The 21930-nt window shown below is 41.1% G+C and overlaps 1 protein-coding gene across 1 annotated transcript in view; it reads left to right on the forward strand.

The window, feature by feature from the left end:
• The window catches only part of POLE4 (DNA polymerase epsilon 4, accessory subunit), a 57281-nt gene that overhangs the window by 17509 nt on the left and 17842 nt on the right, over positions 1-21930 (forward strand). The window lies entirely within an intron of this gene.

Raw genomic sequence — 21930 nt, forward strand, 5'->3', positions numbered from 1 at the left:
CTTTATAATAACCATCACAATTTCATGAGATTATTGTGAGGGTCACCATGAGATAATACTAGGAAGGCTCTCAGCACAGCGCTTGGCACATAGTGTTCAGTCAACATTAGACATTGCTATCGTAGTTTTTGTTTCCTATAATCTTGGCTTTCAGTAATGCATACCGAGCATTCCAGACTTTCCTGTTCTGAGTGTGGGTTGCCTATGGTAACAAAAGCTCTAAATAAGAAATAAGGGCTATTTCAAAGATGCATAAGGGAAACACCAGACATGTACATCAGACATTGCACTTGGCTAATGAGAGTTTGTTTCTGAGAAAAAGGTTCATTTGATGTGCTCATAATCCCAGGTTTCTTGGCCTGAGACATATTCACTGAGATTATTAATATTACCATGAAAGGGTTCTTTGGAGACAGTTGGAGATCTTTTACCCAAGACAGACAACATGCCCCTTGCACTCCCCACTCTCTAATAGAGTGCAGTACAGCAAAAGGAGAAAGACATGCTTTTAAAAAGATGTCTGTGCTGGTCAACTTGTGGTGCTTCTTGATGAGCTGATAATGAGCACATCTCTACCTTATTAGAAAAGATAAATAGAGACTGACCAGGGCACTGCAGGGCAGTGACAGCTGTAGAAATTATCTGCTTCATCTCAGGAATGTCACACCAGTGTCACAAAAAAGAGATCAACATTTAGCTTTTAAAATTACACGAGTAAAGATAGTGAATTCACTAGAGACTTTCCATGCATTTTAAAGAAATGTGTCATTTCAGAATAAGCAGCTGTGAAATTGTATTTCAAAACATTGCGTGACAGTATTTCTTATTTTTCTTACCTGCTAAAAGAAACGTTGTGCCTTCCATGTTTAGAAATAATAAGATACTAATTTGGTTAATGCTGGATGAAAATTTTAGGGATAATTTCTGAATTCTTCATCTTTCCATTGTTACTACATGGTTCATGTTAAAAACAAGAAGCTAAATTGGGTTGTCGTTTTCTCTTAATGTCCTTCATAATCGTGAATGACATGAATTACAGTGATTTCATGACACAGTTTGTAAAAGTGAGGTCTGTAATTCAGAACAAGTATCCTAGTAGAGAAAAATGCCAGCCATAACTGAACTGGGGAGAGAAGATTCCCAAGAGAGCTTGTGATCTATGGCTGACTAGACCTGTGGAGGAATTGACAAGGGGATTCTACTGTATAAAACTTCTGTAAAGGGCGAGATTTCTCCCAGGGTCTGATTTTCACAATTTTATATAGCTAGTGGTTTAGGAATGATGGCATAATCTGTCCTCAAGGAAAGTATCTATTAAAGTTAGCCCTGAGAGCCAGGATTCAAAAGCTGGGGACAGGTGGATGGAGGGTCCTCCTTCAGTTGAAGCTAGGAAGACATTACCTAGTATTTTAAAAGAAAATTTTGCAGTGATGAGACACTGAGAATAAGCATGCCATCACAGCTGATGAAATCTGATGAAGAAAAGACAGCTAAGTCATTATTCTTAGGGAATGCAGTTTTCCTGTGACTGCCCTCAGGCCCTCCGATAAAGTCCAGACTGCTTGGTAAGACTTCATAAAATCTTTGTGATGGGACTTTGCCCACCTTTCTATGCTGATTTTCCCCTCTCCCCTCCCTGTGCTCCAGTCACTTAGGAGTTCCTGAGGAAGCCCTGGTCTGAGGCTTCGTAGATGCTGTTCCCTCTGCCTGGTGTACTTTCTGCCTCTTCTCCTCTCCCCTGTTTGCCTGCCTAACTCCCACTCATGGTTTAAGTCTGAGGCCAGGAAGGTTTCCCTGTCCACCTTCTAGAGGCAGGTAGATGCCCTTACTCTGGGCTGCCGTATCCCTGTCTCTCCTCATCACAGGGCTTATCACACTGTTGAGTGACTGCCTGTTTCCCAGTCTGAGCCTCCCATTAAATCGCCAGCTCCATTAGGGAGTGATGGGATCTGTCTGCTTTGTCATTGCAGCCTCAGTGCCCCCACTCAGGGTCTGCTGTAAGACAAATAGAAGGTTTGTCTTAAAAATCTCATTCAGATGTTTTTGGTTTAAAAGAGTAGTATGTAAGTCTATGATTACTATGGAAAATTAAAACCCCAGAAGACAGATTAAAAAATGAAAGTTCTTTTTACTACCGCTCCACAATCAATCTCACCATCCCCACAGGTAACAACTGTTACCAGTTTGCTGTGTTAACCTTCCAACCTTTTTGTATGCAAATTTCATATTTATAGATATGTAATATTAAGGCAAAAAGCAAGCCATATAACGGTACATATGTGAAACACACACACATCTGTCCACACACCCAATTTATGTTAAAAAATGTGTGTGTAGTTCACTGGGGTCAGTTGGGGGGAAATAGGGGAGGGACGGTGGAGGGTGGGGAGTTGGGGAGAGATAGCAAGGGGAGAAATGCCAGATGTAGGTGATGGGGAGGAAGGCAGCAAATCACACTGCCACGTGTGTACCTATGCAACAATCTTGCATGTTCTTCACATGTACCCCAANACAATGAGAACACATGGACACAGGGAGGGGAGCACTACACACTGGGGTCAGTTGGGGGGAAATAGGGGAGGGACGGTGGGGGGTGGGGAGCTGGGGAGAGATAGCAAGGGGACAGATGGCAGGTGTAGGTGATGGGGAGGAAGGCAGCAAATCACACTGCCACGTGTGTACCTATGCAACAATCTTGCATGTTCTTCACATGTACCCCAAAACCTAAAATGCAAAAAAATAAATAAATGGGGAAAAAAAAGAAAATTGAGCCTCAAAATCAATAAAGTAACTTGCTCAAGTGGTAAAAAAAAAAAATGTGTGTGTAGTTAACATTCTAAGTTGTAAGCAACAAATGAACCATGTTGATTTTAAACAGAAAAATAATTTAAAGTATCTCATAAAATAAGCAGGAAGGCTAAAGAAGCAGATTTGAAAAATGGGCAGGAAGAACAGGAAGCTAGACAGCCAGCAGCACAGCTGCCCTTCCCCACAGAACAGGTTCCATGAGGACCCCATAGCTATCCCACAAGCCCCAAGCTCCTCAGGGGGCACCCCACCGTCTCCATCAGGGCAGCTTACTGCTGATCAGCAAATGCTGATTGATGCTGCCACTAGCGTTATGATGAAGTCCAGTTCACCCCTGTCCCCCACTGGTCTTTGCACTGTTAATTTTTGACTCATAGGACCAGTCAGAGGACTGGTCAGGGCTAGGCAGGAGACTGCAGCCAGCTGCAGAGGGACTGAACACACAGGTACCTGGAGACAGGTGGCCTCTCCCTCCTACTAATTCTCCTTCTTCCCAAGGTTTTCTTTTTCTAGCATTCTTTTGTTTTCTTTTAATGTTTAAATTTTGGACCCATCTTGGATTAATTTTGGCCCATATAATGACAGGGATCCAACTTCATTGATTTTCTGAGTACTCAGTTTTCCATATACCATTTAATTTTTTTTTTAATTTTTTTTTTTGAGACAGAGTCTTACTCTGTCGCACAGGCTGGAGTGCAGTGGCATGATATCGGCTTCCTGCCATGCCCATCTCACGGGTTCAAATGATTTTCCTGCCTTAGCCTCCCGAGTAGCTGTGATTACAGGTGCTTGCCACTATACCCAGCTGAGTTTTGTATTTTTTTAGTAGAGATGGGGTTTCACCATGTTGGTCAGGCTGGTCTTGAACTCCTGATCTCAAGTGATCTGTCTGCCTCAGTCTCCCAAAGTACTGGAATTACAGGTGTGAGTCACCGGGCCTGGCTTCCATATACCATTTTAAAAGTAATCCATTCCCACCCTGCCCTCAGTACATGATGTTCTGCAGTGCCACCCTTTTACTGTATTAAATCTCTGTGTGGTTGAATATATGCATTTATGGATTCTCTATTCTCTTCCACTGATCTGTCTATTCATGGACTAGTACCAAACTGTTTACTTTTAATGTCAAATATATGTTTTTTGAAATTTTGTGCATTGAAATAATTTCAAACTTGAGTTGCAAGATTAGTACAAAGAATTTCCATCACTTAGATTCACATTTGCTTAATTTCACACTCTCTTTACTACCTATACTGTATTATCAATGAAATTTTGCTTCTGAACCATTTAAGAGGAAGTTGCAGACATGATCTCCTTTTATGCCTAGTTTAGTAACTATTTCCTCAGAACAAGACATTCACTTACAACACCACAGTACCATGATCAAAATTGGGAGATTTATCATTATTACAATGCTATTATCTAATCTAAGGAATTTATTCAAAATCTGTCAGTTGTCTGAATAATGTCCTTTACAGTAATTTTCATAGTTATCTTTTTTCTGGTTCCATTGCAATCCAATATCACTCCATTTACTTAGTTTTTATGTCTTTTTTTGTTTTCTTTAATGTAGGTCAGATCTTCAGAGTTTGTTTCCCAAGATTTTGACATTTTTTAAAGAAAACAGGCCATTAATTTTTTTTAAGACTATAACTTGAGTTTGTACAATGTTTTAAAAAGTCACACAATATTATTTGTATCTGCCAGGCTCCTGGCAGAAAACACAGGCACTCAGGCCATTCAAGGGACTTTAGTAAAGAGGCAATTTTCAGAGATGTGGGCAGAATTAAGGAATGCAATAGGGGTGGTGAGGTGCTCAGGGGAGAGCAACAGCAGAAGCCAATCCCATGTCTAGGCCTGAAGGGGCTGGGGGAGTGGACACAGGATAAAAGCCAGGAGAGAGCCAGAGCTCGGAGAAGTAATGAAGCCCCTGACTGGGAGGTCTGCCCAGTGCAGGATGTCGCAGGGGTTCAGCCAGGCCCCAGGGGCAACGGAACAGAAAGGTCAGCTTCCTGGGGCGCAGGGCAGGGCAGAGGAGGGCAAAGAGTGGATGGGGAAACAGACAGTGGGAGTGCAGGGCAAAGCCACAACCCTGGGCACGATGCCAACAGCACCGACTGAGGAACATGCTGTCCACCCCTACCCAGTCCTGCTCTTTGGAGACAACCACCTCCAGCTGTTCTAGTTCATTTCCATCATGTTCTACTGAGCCCTTGCATATTTCTAAATAATATACTGCTATTTTTCAATTTATCAATTGACTTCCTTCCCCTATTTTCCCTGTGTCTACTCCCACCACAGTTACCTATTTTGTTGTTAAATCAATAGTCAGTGTTCACATTATTATGACTGCAAAGATTGTTTAAGCCAAGGGGTTTCATGATGATTGAACTTCCCTTCTTTTTAAATTCCTCATTTTTTTCTGGAGTAATAAGCACATTGTTTTTTTAATTTGTCTAGCTTTTTACAAACTTCTTGCTAAGCTCATCTAAACTCTCTAGTAATATTTTTCATTGCTCTAACATATATGTTCCTTTTATTTTATGTTCCTGTCATCCCGCGCCAATCTGGATTGGTTGGGCGCTAGGCCTGCTACCTGCTGTTTTCTAGAAGTTTCCCTTTGCTGTTGTGGTAGGCAGAATTATAAAGATGTTCTTTAAGATTCCATCTACAGGTTTTTCAGTCAGATACTGGTCTAGTTTCTACCGTGGGAGACTTTGTAGATGTTAGGAAAGTTACTAATCAGCTGACCTTAAAATAGGAAGATTATCCTGGTGGGCCCAGTGTAATCGCATGGGTCCTTAGAAACAGAAGAGGAAGGCAGAAAAGTCAGCCAGGGAGATGTAGCTGGAAAGATGAGGTGGAGGGAGAGGTGAGAGAGCTTTGAAGCATGAGAAAGCCTGAACTGCTGTTGCTGGCTTTGATGATGGAGGAAGGGAGCCATGAGCCAAGGATTGGGGTGGCCTCTAGAAGCTGCTGAGACTGAACCCAAGGAAACAGGAACCTCCATCCTACTGACACAGGCCAACCTCCAAACTGGGGCTCAGCCAGGGAAGATTCTTGGCTTCACTCAGGAAAGAATTCAAGAGGGAGCTGATGGTGAAAGAAAACAAACTTGTTAGAGCAGCAAACCGGCTGCTCCATAGAGGGCACAGGGCTATCTCACAGGGTGGCACAGAGGGACACTTGCAGATTGCTTGGTAGCTATATTTATACCCACTTTACTTGCATGCTACTTAAGGGGCAGATTATTCACAACATTTTTGGAAAAGAGGGAATTCCTAGAACCATATAAAGTAACTTCCCGGTGATTGCCATGGCATTTGTAAACTGCCGTAGTGCTGGTGGTAGTGTCTTATGCAAATGTGTTATAATTCCTAGTCCTAGTTGGTCTTGGCTGGTTTAAATCAGCTTGCGTTTGTTCAATGGGGTCTTGTGATCAGTGCTCAGAAGACAAGTCTTGCTGATCTCCTACCTTACCACAACCATAAGGAACTGAATTCTACCAACAACCTGAATGAACTTGGAAGCCGACTTACCCCCAAAGCCTCCAGAAAGGAATGTGTCCTCTCAACATCTTGATACAGTGTGAGGCTATAAGTGGGGAATCAGCTAGGCCACTCTGTGCCTGGATTTTTGGCCTGTAGAAACCGTAAGGTAATAAACTTGAGTTGTTTTAAGCCATTACGTGGTAATTTTTTAAATTAGCCAGAGAAAGCCAGTACAACTGTTGCCATGGCTTCACTCTTCTCTTTTCTGTATCTGAGTCCCTATTTTCTAGATCCTTTATTTTCCTTCTGGAGCATATTCCCTAGTACGGCTGTTCTCAAACATTGTGGTCTCAGGATCCTTTTATGTTCTTAAAAATTATTGAGGACCCCAAAGACCTTTTGTTGATGTGGTCATCTTTATCAACATTTATTTACCATCTTAGAAATTAAAACCAAGAGATCATTAAAATATTTATTAATTTTGAAATAATAATACAACATATTACATATTATCATAAGTAATATTCTTTATGGAAAACAACTATGCTTTTAAAAACAAAACGATGACTGAGAAGAGAGGCATTGTTTTACATGTTTGCAAATCTCTTTAACGTCTGGCTTATTAGAAGGTAGCTATAGGGATTCAGCATATATCACATTTCAAAAAAAAGAGAAACTGGATGCTCAGATCTGCTTTGATGTATTGTTTTAATCATGGTATGTGAAGAAAATCTTTTCTCACACAGATATGTAGTTGGAAAAGCGAAGACCTCGCTGATTTCCGAAAGGAGTTCTGAGCCCCAGAGGTCTCTGGACCACACTTTCAAAACTGCTGCTGTAGTATCTTGCTGCTCCAAGTGTGGCTCAGGAACCAGCAGCAAAAATGTCATCCGAGATCTGTAGATATGCGGAATCTCAGATCTTCTGAATCAGAATGCACAATTTATAAGATCTTCAGTTGACTCTTGCACTCATGGAAGTTTGAGAGGCACTTCTTCAGTAGCTTTTTGGCAAGACAGTATTCTGGATACCTTAATTGTCTGAAAATTCCTTTCTTCTAGCCTCATGTTGTCTTGGTAGTTTGGCTGGTTATAGGCTAGATGCTAGGTGGATAATCATTGTAGTTTTCCATTTTTGTTTCTCTGGAGAATAAACCAAATGGTATCAAGTGGGAGAGTTGGGGACATTATTTACTTGGCAGAGTTGGGGAAGGGGCAAGGGGTTTCTCAGTGCCCTATAATAGACTTCCCACCTGTCTCCCTGTTTTCAGCTCCTTGCCTCATTCCTGCCTCCCTGGGAACATTGTCCTGAGGCTTTCTGGGGGTCTGAAGGGGCATTGTGATCTTGTCATTGTTATATCATCCTCTACTCTGATTAAAGTCCTTTACAGTCATTTCATAGTCATTTTTTTTTTTCTGGTTCAGTTGCAACCCAGGATCATTCAATTTATTTAGGTTTTATGTCTTTTTTGTCTTCTTTGATCTAGATCAGATCTTTAGTTGTCGTTTGTTTTCCATGATTTTGACATTTTTAAAAGAAAAAAGGCCATTAATATTTTTTCAGACTATAACTTGGGTAATGTTTTAAAAAGTCACACCATATTATTTATATCAACAAGGGTCCTGGCAGGAAATACAAGCACTCAGGCTATCCAAGAAACTTTAGTGAAGAGTCAATGTTTGGATGTGTGGGCAGAATTAAGGAAGGCAATAGGAATGGTGAGGTGAACCATCCTTAATGCCTTCCTTAATTAGGAATAAAGACTATAAAGGCACCTCATTTATAGCTTCCTTTGCCCCTCCCCTTCTCTTTGGATTTTTGATTTTCACTTTTATTATTTCACTGTCCTTTTAATGGTATTTCAATGGTTGTGTTTTCCCAGGAGTGCCCCAAATGGTTTTAATTACCAGTACTCTACAAAATGTTCTGCTCTCTGCTGGGGCCATAAGAGTTTTTCTGGACCATCTTTTATTTTTATTTTTTCATAGAAATTTTATAATCGGCTTGTATAGTCTCCCCCCCCAATCTATTGGCATTTTTATTGAGATTCTATTAAATTTATAGTTTAATTTAGGAGAGAATTGACATCTTCAAACTATTGAGTCTTTCAAAGACAGGGTATGGTTTTTCATTTATTCAATTATCTTTTATGTCCCTCAGTAGAATTTTAAAATTTACTTCTTATAAATTTTGCCCATGTCTTGAATTTTGTCTCTTTGGTTGCTGTTGTAAATGAGATCATTTCTTCCCATATAGTTTGTAACTGTTTGGTGTTTCACTTACCATCCTACCAATGAGGTCTTTTGATCTTGTTGTGTATAAATCTCCCGCATATCTTAAACTGTATTCACTAGATGTTGGTTTAGTTTTAAAAATAATATCTGATATTATAAACAAAATTAACAAATGAAAAGTAAATTTTCCTCTCATTCTGGTCCTCAAGTTCACCCCTAGAGTTTATCACTGTGGGTTATTTCTTGTATAATTTTTCCAGAGCTTTTTATTTTGGCTTATACATGGATATATGTGTATGTAACAAGATATTCTTTCTTGTTGAAATGATATTCTTTTTCACTTTTGGATGAGGCCCGATATCCTGGACACACAATAAAGGCCTTATACTTCCATGGGTTCAGCCACTTTTGTAGGCTGTGCTAAGAGCTTTTAAGTGAGGGTTGGCTGCATTAGAAACCTTCCGTCTGGCCAATGAGAGTAGGGGGTGTAGAGGCCGAGAGGTGTCTTTGGAGTTTTCTTCTCTCTAAGAGTTCTTTAGATGCAAAACCAGGGGCTCTTTCTTCTTCCTTCTGGGCCAGGTAACATGCTGCTGGTTAAAGCCTGCCTTGGATTGGATGAGCTTCCTTCTCATGACTTCCCTGTTGTCGCTGGCTTTTGCTTGGGTCACCTTCATAAACAGTCAGATTTCTAACTGGTTTGAAGAAACCACTTCGGCCAGACGCAATGGCTCATGCACTTTGGGAGGCCGAGGTGGGTGGATCACTTGAGGTCAGGAGTTCAAGACCAGCCTGGCTAACATGGTGAAACCCCATCTCTACTAAAATACAAAAATTAGCTGGGTGTGATTGTACTTGAACCCGGGAGGCAGAGGTTGAAGTGAGCCAAGATCACGCCACTGCACTTCAACCTGGGCAACAGAGTGAGACTTTGTCTCAGAAAAAAAGAAACCACTTCAAAATTACTGATAGAATAGAAAAATCAAGGCTCTGTAAACACATGAAGTTTTGTGCATCCTGTTGGCCATTTTCTTAAATAATAGATGAGAGAGTGTTATGAATCCAATGACAAGAATGGCCACCGTGCCTCCCTCTACAGAAGTTGGATAAGTGATAAAGGATTGGGGGCAATGGAGGGTGATTTTAAATGTCACTCAGGGCTCCAGTCAAAAAATTGTGGGGGAGTTATACTCCTAGGGATTTTCATACTAAACATCACCAGGAATTCCCTTTAAAAGATAACCAGAAATTTATCCTTCTTCATGCTTTACAAGCACAGAGCAAGAATTTTTTTAGGTGAGCACACACTGAGGGTACAGAACGTAAACAAAGAAAATTCTCCGTAACCCATGTTACTGGACTTAGAAAGGTTGAGTGACAGTTACAAATGAAAGGCCTCCTAGGTATTTTATTTCCTGTGGTAGTTAAAGGAAGAAATGTGTTTTTGGGAATATTTGCACAACAATAATAAAGCTGTGTCCAACTTCCCAAAACCTGGGTTGATTAAAATATTTTTAAAAATATAAATTGGATTTGAAAGTGTTGTTTAAATATTTTTTGTTCTGTATTGACATTCAAGAGGGCAGAAGTTGGGGAGAGAGGGAGGAAGGCATCTAGGTGCTCAGGTTAGGGTTCCAGAGATACATGAGTTCCATGGTTGTGTCTTTGCTTTGTGTGCCAGAAACTCGGAGACAGTCTCATAAAAAACCACATTCACAGGAGACTCATGCATATGGATACTCCATAGGGTGAGGCACCATGAAGATCACGCATGCATGGGGCTGTGGGTGAGAAGGATGAGCAGCAGGTGCAGTCTGTTTCCCATTGCTGTGGGCTTTGGTGCACCCCTCCTTGGACCATCTGTGGCTTCCTCTGGTTGGGGTCTGTGATTGAGCCATTTGAGGCACCTGCCTCTCCTACTTCATCTCAAACTTCTGTAGCCAGCATTGCCTCATTTCCCAATCAGAATCTACCCTCTGTACCCGATGCCAAAGATTGAAGATAAACATGCTGCCTCAGGGAAGATGTTTTCAGATATGTGTAACAGAGAAGTACCCCCCATTATGTTAGGACTTTACAATTAATCTGGTACTAGGCTTGAATTCCAGCTGAGTGGGTGCTCCCTTCTGAGCTTGAGGCCAAGACCCTTGGTAAGTCACCTACACTTGCTCCTGGCAGCTGCTAGCAAAGTGTGGGAGCTTCCTGGTTAGTCAAAGGTATTTCAGTGATTCCCAGATGGGATTCATGAAAATTACAGTGTTTGCTTCTCTTCACATTCCACCCTCTCTTCTCTTTAACCAACATGTTTAAGAAAGAAATGGGAGGGAAGGAGAGGTGGGATTAGGATTGGGTTTTGCAGTTGCAGAATTTTAGTGGTCAAGGCGACTGAAAACATTATATTGATGTTTACTAATCCTGGCGTCCCTGACTCTACTTAGGCTTACAAGGTCAAGGCCAATGCCCACTGCACAGTACTTGGAGCCATATTATAAGAGGACCTCAGTTCTGGCAAGTCTCTGTGCTGTCTCGGGAACTGGTTCTGGTAGAGGCCAACCTTCCAGTTTGGGAACGGGAGTTGCTCACTACCAAGCTTGCTTCCATCTTTCAAGGAGTCTGTGTTGAGGTTGCCTGAACCATGGCAAGTGGGAGAGCAATGCAGAACAAAATTTTTAGTTTCTTGAGTTCACTCTTTGTTAAGTATGTGTGTTATGTGTGTGTCTATGTGTGTGTATACATATGGGTGTGTGTGTATATATAAATGTGTGTATGTGTGTGTACATATCTACAAATGTATATTAGATTTAACATATAGCGTATGTATTATATATATATTTTGTGGATGGTGAGGTTGTATGGGAGAATGCAGTAGACACTGTGTATATGCTATCATCTTACCTGGAAGTTCAGGATATGTAATCTGAATTTGCTTAATCAATTAATTCATTAATTAACAGCTTACTAACTAACCTCAGTGACCTTCAATGGTTATCCAATGCCTAAAAGTATGTAATGCTATGCCAAGAATGATGAAAGATTAAAAAAAAAGTTAGGTGCCCTGTCTTCAAGAAACTCAGAATCTTTGGGGAAGACAGGCACGTAATTTATCACATTTTACACCTGTCAAAAATTAAGTGTTTAAAGAGAAGTATACAACAAGTAACGTGGAATCTCTGATGAGAAGGGAATCAATTCTGTCTGTGAGGATGATGGGCCAGATCCCTGAGGAAGTAAGCTTTGAAGTACTCTGGAGGCAAAAATGGAATTTCACTTCAATGGTTATAAAATAATTAGTCTTGGCTACAACACTGTTTTTTTTTTTTTTTTTTTTTTTTTTTTTTTTTTTTTTTTTTTTTTTTTTTTTTTTTTTTTTTTTTTTTTTTTTTTTTTTTTTTTTTTTTTTTTTTTTTTTTTGCTGTGTCACCCAGGCTTGAGTGCAGTGTCGCAATCTCGGCTCACTGCAGCCTCCACTTCCAAGGTTCAGGCAATTCTCCTGCCTCAGCCTCCCTAGCAGCTGGGATTACAGGCACATACCACTGCGCCTGGCTAATTTGTGTATTTTTTAAAGTAGAGACTGGGTTTCACCATGTTGGCCAGGCTGTTCTCAAACTCCTGACCTCAAATGATCCACCCATCTTAACCTCCCAAAGTGCTGAGATTACAGGTATGAGCCACCATGCCCAGGCTTTTTTTTTTTTTTTTTTTTTGAGATGGAGTTTCATTCTTTTTGCCCAGGCTGGAGTGTAATGGCGTGATCCTGGCTCACTACAACGTCTGCCTCCCAGGTTCAAGCGATTCTCCTGCCTCAGCCTCCTGAGTAGCTGGGATTACAGGTGACTGCCACCATGCCCAGCTAATTTTTTTTTGTATTTTTAGTAGAGATGGAGTTTCACCATGTTGGCCAGGCTGGTTTCGAACTCCTGACCTCAGGTGATCCACCTGCCTTGACCTCCCAAAGTGCTGGGATTACAGGCATGAGCCACCGTGCCTGGCCTGCTGCAACACTTCTTATATTTGCATGGCAGTGCCACCGACTGAGTAGCCTCATACGCTTTGTCTTATGTAATTGAAATAATAACTTTGCAAGTTTAAGTAAGAGAGTATTTTTTTCAGGTAAGATTGAAATTTAGAAAGCGTTAATGACTCCCCTAAAATGACCCAGTTATTTGAGTGAGGGAGGGATATAGATGTGAAACTAGTATCTTCTATCTATCTCCAAGTACTGCAAGACCCCTTTCCCAGCCCTTGGTTTTAACAGGCTAACCAGAGGTGCATTTCCGGAGTTTGCAAATTTTGATCATTCAGCTTAGTGATACGGGAATATTTGCACCTTAGTTCAGTTAAAATCTGGGTTCTTATCTCGCAACCAGGAAAAATTAGGCATGTGAACACATTGAAAGGTGAGGAGGACGGATTCATTAGGCAAAAAGAAAGCTCTCAGCAAAGAAAGGAGTCCTTCCAACAAACTCCCACGTCAAAGATTGAATAGCAAGCCACCACACACAAGCTGAAGAGGCCTGGCTCCTCCCACTGTGTAAGGCATGAATTCTTTGGTGGTTCCATCCCATTCTCCCAGTGCAGGCATGCCCAAGCAAGACCTTCTGCAGGTTCCTTTATCTGCACAAAAACGTCTGGTGCAAACACTTGTGGGGAAGGTAGGAGATTCTCCACAGACCCTTCCTTATCTGCCTCCTGCATCTATCATTACTAACTAGACTCAGTGACCATCAATGGTTCTCCAAGTGTGGTCCCAGACCAGCAGTCTCAACATTACCTGGGAACTTGTTAGAAATATATAAGTGCTCAGACACATTCTGCACCTGCTGAATCAGAAATGGTGGGGTGGGGTCCAGCAGGCTGTGTTTGAATAAGCCCTCCAGGGGATTCTGATGTAGGCTTAAGTGTGTGAACCTCTGGTATAGATGATCTGAGTAACAGTTCTGAGGATTCTCTTAAATTAAAATAGATGATATGAAAACATGAGAACTGACTGTAAAAAAACTCCAACAACAGGCCGGGTACGGTGGCTCACGCCTATAATCCCAGCACTTTGGGAGGCTGAGGCGAGTGGATCACGAGGTCAGGAGAACAAGACTATCCCAGTCAACATGGCGAAACCCCGTCTCTACTAAAAATACAAAAATTAGCTGGGCGTGGTAGTGTGCACCTGTAGTCCCAGCTACTCGGTAGGCTGAGGCAGGAGAATTGCTTGAACCTGGGAGGCGGAGGGTGCAGTAAGCCGAGATAGCACCATTATGCTCCAGCCTGGGCAACCAGAGCGAAACTCCGTCTTAAAAACAAAAAAAACAAAAAAACAAAAAACTCCAACAACCCAAGTAATCCTTTCAGTATCAGCAAGTAGGGTACATCATGCTTTCCTTGTCTGAGGACACTTATCGAACAGGATGACGTGGCATAGGGCTGGAATAAATTTGGTGTTTAAACTGCACGCACTTCTTTCTCTTTGAGAAAACACAGATATATTCATAGTCACATAAAACAGGGGACCTAGAATGCAAAAGTCAAGTTCTCCCATAACTAAAATACAAGGTTACATGTTGCTTCAGAATGCAAAGAGATGGATTTCTGACAAGGATTACCCACCAAAGAGACCCCATCCTGAAAACTTCCAGTTCACACCTGAGAACATGCAGTTCCCAAAGAATTTCAGTAGAAAGATGGGAGAGATCTTGATGTCATAGCATTTCATTCTTTTGAATAGTTGGTGAGAAAAAAAAAAAAGACGGATGAGGGGATTCTGTTACCATGACAACATGGAGAGGTCTGGCTGATACCCTGGAGCTGACACAGCTGGGCATCCCCATTCTACAAGAGAGAAACAGGGCTGTTGAGGCCTGAGGATTGGGTAGAAATGAATATTCTTCTATGCCTGTACTTTTGCCACACGGCCTGATTTTTAAAAAACCGATTCAGTTAAACAGCATGCACAGTGACTGTGGCTGATGAGTATCTTTTCATGCATTTCCCCTACCTGGAAGGCATTCCCTCCCACCTCCCCCTTTTTTTTGGTCTACTTTCTATTGATCTCTCTCTGAATAGCTCAAACCTGCTTCCTCAGGGACAATTCCTCATTCACTGGTACTCAGCAAACCACAGCATTCAAAGGCTCTTCCACTGAGTCCTGCTTTACAACATTTTTTTTTATACACATAAACTATGTCCTTCAGAGGGGAAAAACAATAACTTTACTTCCTGTGTCTTCAGGAGCTAAACAGCAAAGCTGTCCATCATCTTTTTTCCTTCTTTCTTTCAAAATAAAAACAGCTAGCAATGATGTGTGCTTATTGTGTGTTCCATCAGACCTATTAGAATGGTAGAAGACCAATGTTACCCAATGGCTTGTTAAAAATGCAAAATTTGGTGCTTTGCCCCAGATCTGCTCAATTAAAAACTTTTTAGAGGGTGCAGCCCAGGAATCTCTTTTTAATAAGTCCTTCAGATGATTCTGATATACTTTGAGTTTGTGGATCACTGTACTAGACACATCTGAGTGTTTCATATAGTTTTATCATTTAATTTGCACAATCACTCTTAATCTAGGAGCTGTGATCATCCTCCATACAGATGGTGAAACGGAGGAGCAGAGAGTATGAGTAAATTGCTTAAGGTCCCTGTGGTATATTGCTTCCAAAGATGTGAGCAGCAATCCCTCCTCCTTTTTCAATGTGACTTTGTCACTTTTCCCTATCAAAAGGTGCAGTCTATTTCCATCCTCTGTAAACTGAACTGGTCTATGACTTTCTTTGACCAGTAGAACACAAGGAAAGTGACATGGTGCAACTTCCAATGCTAGGCCTAAGGGGCCCTGCAGATGTCTGTTTTCACTCTCTTATTCCTCTCACTCTCCAAGAAAAGTCTAGGCTATCCTGCTGGAGATGAGCCACATGGTAATAGGGACCTTGGAGAATGAGCAACTGGACCATGTGGAGAGAGGAGCCGTGTGGAGAAGAATCAGCATATGCCAGCTGACAGCCTGCACCAAGGCCTAGTTGTGTGACAAGGCCATCTTGAACCTTCAGCCCAGCCTCATCAGCAGCTGACTCCAGCCTCATGAGCCTTGCTAAAGCCACATAGAGCAGGGACTTGCTAAGCCCTGCTCAAACTTCCAACTCACAAAATTCTGTGCAATAAAATGGCATTGTTTTAAGCAACTGAGTGTTGGAACAGTTTGTTACACAGCAGAGGAGAACTGAAACGGTCATATATTTGTCAAAAATAAATCAATAAAAGAAAATGAGAATTGTTATTTTATTAATGTATTGGCTTTAAGCACAAATTCCAGTGCAAGAAATTTGGTAAGTTGTGGAACCATGTACTGTATATAATGCTTATTTTTTTCCACCTAAGCTAGGTAATAAGAATGATAGCTAACACTTAGGTGGTACTTATAATGTACCAGGCAGTAAGTGCTTTGAATGTATTTTAATTTGTTGATTTTTAAAATAATTTTTGAAATATATACTAAGATAACTGATTTTTAGCGTTTTTTTCTAATGCAAGTTCTTAAAGATCTACATTTTCCTCTAAATACTATATTTAGCTCTACCGTTTCCTAAATGTATAAAGATCTACATTTTCCTCTAAATGTAGATTTAGAGGAAAATTCTAAAACTCTATTAACTGCATCCTAAACATTTTGATATGTCATATTCTAATTAGATTCAGAATAATTATGATTTCTTTGACCCAAGAGTTTTTCCCTAGAAGTGTATTGCTTAATTTTGAGATTTTTCTAATTATCTTTTTATTACTTTTTTCTAGAATAATTCCACTGTAGTTAGAAAATAATATTCTGCGTGTTTCAAACATTTAAAATTGATTGGGACTTATTTTGTGGCCTGGCATATTTTTAATTTTGGCAAATGTTTCATGTGTACTTGAAAAAGAAAGCATATACTATAGTTGATGACTGGGTTCCATAAACTTTTGATGTTGTTGTTAATTAAGGGATAATTATTCCTTTAAGTAAAGGACCTTTCCAAACAGAAAAATATTGTGCACCCTTAAGAGGCCCAGAGGCCCAAGATTGGAATTACAGGGATATAACAATTTTTGAATCCTTTTTTTTAATTTTAAAATTAATAGTTTACATCAATTGTGCTGTTGGCTCAGTAATATACCTGTGTTTACTTTGAGATAAAACAATTTTTCCAACAACATGCACCAGGAAAACACCAGCTCCCAGACTGACTGATATCTGACACATAGGCAACACACAATAAATATTTGTTGGACCAGTGAATAAATGAATTGATTGGCTTTGCCTGCTGTCTTAGCCACAGGATCCTCTTCAAGGATTCTGTAGGCTCACTAGTCAATTGCGGCCAGCACATCTTCCTCAAGAGACTTCCCTGACATCTTCTGGAAAACTTGTAACAAATATGCAAACTATGATATCTTGAATGCAAACTGGGCCCCCAGAATTCTGTAATATCCAACATGCTCAAACACGCTGTGGTTTCAGCTGGGGGACAGGTAGACCTAATTTCAGCCTCCTGGCTCATCTTTCCCCCACATAAAGCAAACTGCTAGGAAAGCTATGTTCAGGCCCAACCTGACAGTGGTCTCCAGTTCAGCTGGAATCCAAGCTGACGTCCTGGGTCTCAGCGGGTGTTGCAGCTTGCATTGTGCTTCCACGGGGCAAGCCTATGTAACTGTGTTTCATGCAAGGAATAATAAAGGAGGTACTGTGATATATCTTCATAGATGTGGAGATCATTTTTCCCAATGGAATAAAATCACTAGCCCTGCATTTGTGAGCAAATTGAATATATATTTATAAACATTCCCATGAAGAAAACTCCATACCCAAATTATTTCACTGGTGATTTTTAGCAAACATTTAAGGAAGAAAGAATATCAATTGTATATATAAACTCTATCAGAAGTTAGAGGAGGGAATATTTTCCAACATTTTATAAGGCCAGCATAACTCTGCTATCAAAATCAGACTGACATTACAAGAAAAGGTAGCTACAGATCAATATCCTTCTGAACATAGCCACAAAAGTTCTTGACAAATAGCAAATCAAATCCAACCACATAAAAAAAGATATAAAGCAACATGACCAAAATGGGCTTAATTCCAGATACGTGAGTTTGGTTTAACATTAAAAAAATCAATGCAACAATCACATTAACAGATTAAGAGAGAAAAATCAAATTATCATCTCAGTAGATGCAGAAAAAGCATTTGACAAAATTTTCAACACCCATTTGTGAAAAAAGTTCTCAGTTAACTCTAAATAGGAGGGAATTTCTTCAACTCAATAAAAGTCATCTTCAACAAACCAAATGAATGAAATCTCCTCACTCTTTGCCCACAGATCTTTGCTTTTAGGTACAGACACCAGTACCAATTATCTATTTAATGCTTACTCTGGGCCAGAGTAAGCATTAAATAGATATTTGTGCCAGACTGTAGCCCAAATTCTATGCTAGTATCATCTTATTTGATTATCTTAATAACCTTGTGAGATATATACTATTATTCTCATTTTGAAGATAATAAAGTGATTCACAGAGACATCAGCTACCTTAGGATTACACATAATAATCCTAAGGAGCTGACACAGTCTGATTCTAGGGCCCATGCACTTAGCCACTGCATGATATGCCCCTCTTCTTATCTGAGGTTTGACTTTAAGGCTTAAACCAAAGGGCAAGCATCCAAGGCAGAGAGTGAAGCCTGGCCATGCAGTAGAAAAACTTGTCGAGTTTTCAAAAGCCACATGTGTCTGCCAGACCAGGTCCTATGGTTTCATCAGTTGTACACAGTAGTGGCGGACCTACATTTTAGATTCCCAGCCTCTGAGATTTTGATTCTGTGTCATGAGGGTAGGCCAGGGCACCTGCATTTTTTAAAAAAGCTCCACAACTGGAAGGAGAACCACTCACTGTAGAAAGTGTTCTCTGTGCTTGACCCTGGACTGGGCACCTTGATCCTCAGAAGCTTTACCTAAGTACAGCTTTCACAAAGGTGTTACTATCTTAATTGTGCCCTGTTAAGTCTCGATTTCTCACGCATGCTCCCATTTACACACTGTGCTCAGTGCATATGCAATGTTTATTACCTAATTCTTTCTAAGAAAATGCTGATTTTGTTCAGAATGGCACCATTCCCAGCTAGTAAACTACATTTCCCAGTTGTCCTTGCAGCTAAGGGTGGCAATGTGACACAGTTCTGGCTGATGAGATATAAGTAGAAGTTGGCCAGGATATTTTAGAAAGAGATTTGTTTTCATGATATAGACAGTGCTCCTTTAATCCTTGCCACATTCTTCTTTTTCCTGCTTCCCGGAATGGAGAGCAGGTTTTAGGCAACTTGAGATGACCAAGCTCAGAGAAGGGAAGGAGAAACATAGTTGGTACCTGGGGTACTGAGGCAGCAGCCATGGGCCTCTAACTTCCAGTCTTAGTACGTGAGGAAAAATGATACCCACAAGTTAATGTTTGTGCCACTGTTACAGGCAGGCAAATACAACCTCTAAACCATATGTTTTCAATACACATTTATCGAGTGCCTGACTTTGTTGGCTGCCAGGGATATAATGATGACTAAGCCAGGCTCTTTTTTTCAGGAAGCTCACAGACTGGTTAAGAGGGCACATGCGTAAAAACAAGAGTAATACAGTGTGATAACAGCTACTGCAAAGATGAGCCCTGATGGTCAGTGAAGATCAACTCTGAATGGGCTGAGAAGACCACTGAGAAAGTGATGTTTGCATTTGGTCTTAGAGAATGAGTTGAAATTTGCTAGATGGATTTAGAATGGGATGGATGAATGGGCATTGTTGGCAGACAGAAAGGCATGTGTGAATATCTGGAGTCCTAAAACAGCATGGCATGCTCAGAGAGTTCAATGTGGCTGACCTGTATGCAGGCTGAGGGTAAGAGGTAGTGTGCAGTGGGTGATGGACCGGCTCATACGTGTATAAAATAATATGCATGTGCCATGTGTAAAAGATACTTTTTCTATTAGGTGTCTGTTCTTGGGAGTCAGCAAATGATTTTTAGCAGGGAAGTGATTTGATGAGGTTCATGTTTTTAAAATCCACTCCGGAAGCAGTGTGGAAAATGGACTGGAAAGTGCTGCAGGAGAAAGACTTGAAATAAAGCTGAAATCAGCAAGAGATGGTGAGAGCTTATGCCAAGGCAGTGGCAGTGGGGCTGGGCAGGAAGGGATGGAGAGGATTTTGATGGCCATTTCAACTCCATAAAATGACCATTTTGGCTTTTTATGGGAATGTTTGCTCATTGGGATTTCATATTTCTTCATATTACCTTATTTTATTTTATTTTGAGAGAGAATCTTGCTTTGTCTTTCAGGCTAGAGCGCAGTGGCGTGATCTCGGCTCACCGCAACCTCCGCCTCCCAGGTTCAAGCGATTCTCCGGCCTCAGCCTCCCAAGTAGCTGGGATTACAGGTGCCTGCCACTGTGCCCAGCTAGCTGTTTGTATTTTTAGTAGAGACAGGGTTTCACCATGTTGGCCATACTGGTCTCGAACTCCTGACCTCAGGTGATCCACATGCCTCGGACTCCCACAGTGCTGGGATTACAGGTGTGAGCCACTGCGTCTGGCCATATTACCATATTTTTTATTTTTATTGGAACGTTCCCTTTGAGCTTATTTTGCTTTCTTTTAGATGTGTGCTATAGTAAGAGTTTCTCTGTCCACACGATGATGGTTGGATGCCTTTGTCTCATTGAGTTTTCTTCCTGAGTCTTACAAAAGACTTTCTCAGCACCTGTTGATCTTCATGTCTGCTCTCAAGGTCTCAAGGGAAGGCTCATGATTGACTTTTGTTAGAGGGTCACAGGTGAGCCGTATATCAGAATCCTCTTCTGGATATGGATTATTCCAGCACCAGAACCAGCTCTCAAGAATTGCTACAAAATATTGTTAGCTGTTTCTATGTTTCTCTGAGAGGAAGCCTACAATCTTAAGGCATGCTCTCTATTATGTATAGCAGGTGGTGGGCACTTGGGAAGTTCAGCTTAGAGAGAACCCCAGTATAATGAACTCAGATTATATTTTAGAGAGTACTCAGAAAACACTAAGCCTCCCAATATGTCCTTAAGAGGGAGGATGAGGAAGGATTCATAAAAATATTGTAGCAACCAATTTTATGTTACCTACCCTTATATTAAAGTTGTTCAAAATTATTGACATTGCTCCTTCCCCAAGTTCCCTGTGGCTTTCATCTGCAGGTGTGCATAGGTGCACACAGATGTTATGAGTTTGAACTGGGACTCGGTGGGTGTAACCCTGTTTCTGGTTGCTGCTGTAACAAATTACCACAAACTTAATGACTTGAAGCCATGCCAATTTATTATCTTACAGTTCTGGGGCTCAAATGTGTAAAATGTATCTTATGGGGCCAAAATTAAGATGTCAGCAGAAATGTGTTTCTTGTGGAGGTTACAGGAAAGAATATGTTCCCCGCCTTTTCCAGCTTCTAGATGCTGCCCAGTCTTTGGCTTAAAGCTGCATTGCTCTGACCTCTGCTTCCATCACAACATCTCTCCTGTTTACCCTCCTGCCTCTCTCTTGTGAGGACTGTGTGATTATGTTGGGTTCACCCAGATAATCCAGGATCACCTCCCCATCTCAAGATCCTTAACTTCATCACATATGCAATGTCCCTTTTGCAATGTAAGGTAATGTCTCACAGGTTCTAGGGACTAGGGCATGCACGTCTTGCGGTGGAGGGCATTATTCTGCCTACCACCCCATATTCAAACTGGAGTACCTGGTCTGAAACAGGTGGCTTAGGAAACCACCCTGTGGCCACAATGAAAGATGAATGTAATGAGTGATGGAGGCTACCTTACCTTCTAATCTTAATGAGATTTTACTTCATAAGCCCCAATTTTTCATTCATAGTGATCAGAGCAATTCCAGATCACATTTTTTTTTTTTTTTTTTTTTTTGAGACAGAGTCTCGCTCTGTCACCAGGCGCCAGGCTGGAGTGCAGTGGTGTGACCTCGGCTCACTGCAACCTCTGCCTCCTAGGTTCAAGCAATTCTCCTGTCTCAGCCTCCCGGTTAGCTGGGATTACAGGCTCACACCATCACATCTAGCTAATTTTTTTGTATTTTTAGCAGAGATGGGGTTTCACCATGTTGGCCAGGATGGTCTCAATCTCTTGACCTTGTGATCCACCTGCCTCGGCCTCCCGAAGTGCTGGGATTACAGGCGTGAGCCACCGCGCCCGGCCGAGATCACATTTTTAAGAGTTGTTCCCTGTCTTTCTTATTCACTGAACTGTAAGCTCCATGAGGGCAGAGACTATGTGTCTGTTTTATTCGTCACTATCTCCCACATCCCCGGCTTTGGCAAACATTAGGGGTAACCTCCCACTAGTTATTTCTACCTC

This window comes from Cebus imitator, unplaced genomic scaffold (assembly GCF_001604975.1).
Source record: "Cebus imitator isolate Cc_AM_T3 unplaced genomic scaffold, Cebus_imitator-1.0 Scaffold399, whole genome shotgun sequence".
Classification (NCBI taxonomy): domain Eukaryota; kingdom Metazoa; phylum Chordata; class Mammalia; order Primates; family Cebidae; genus Cebus; species Cebus imitator.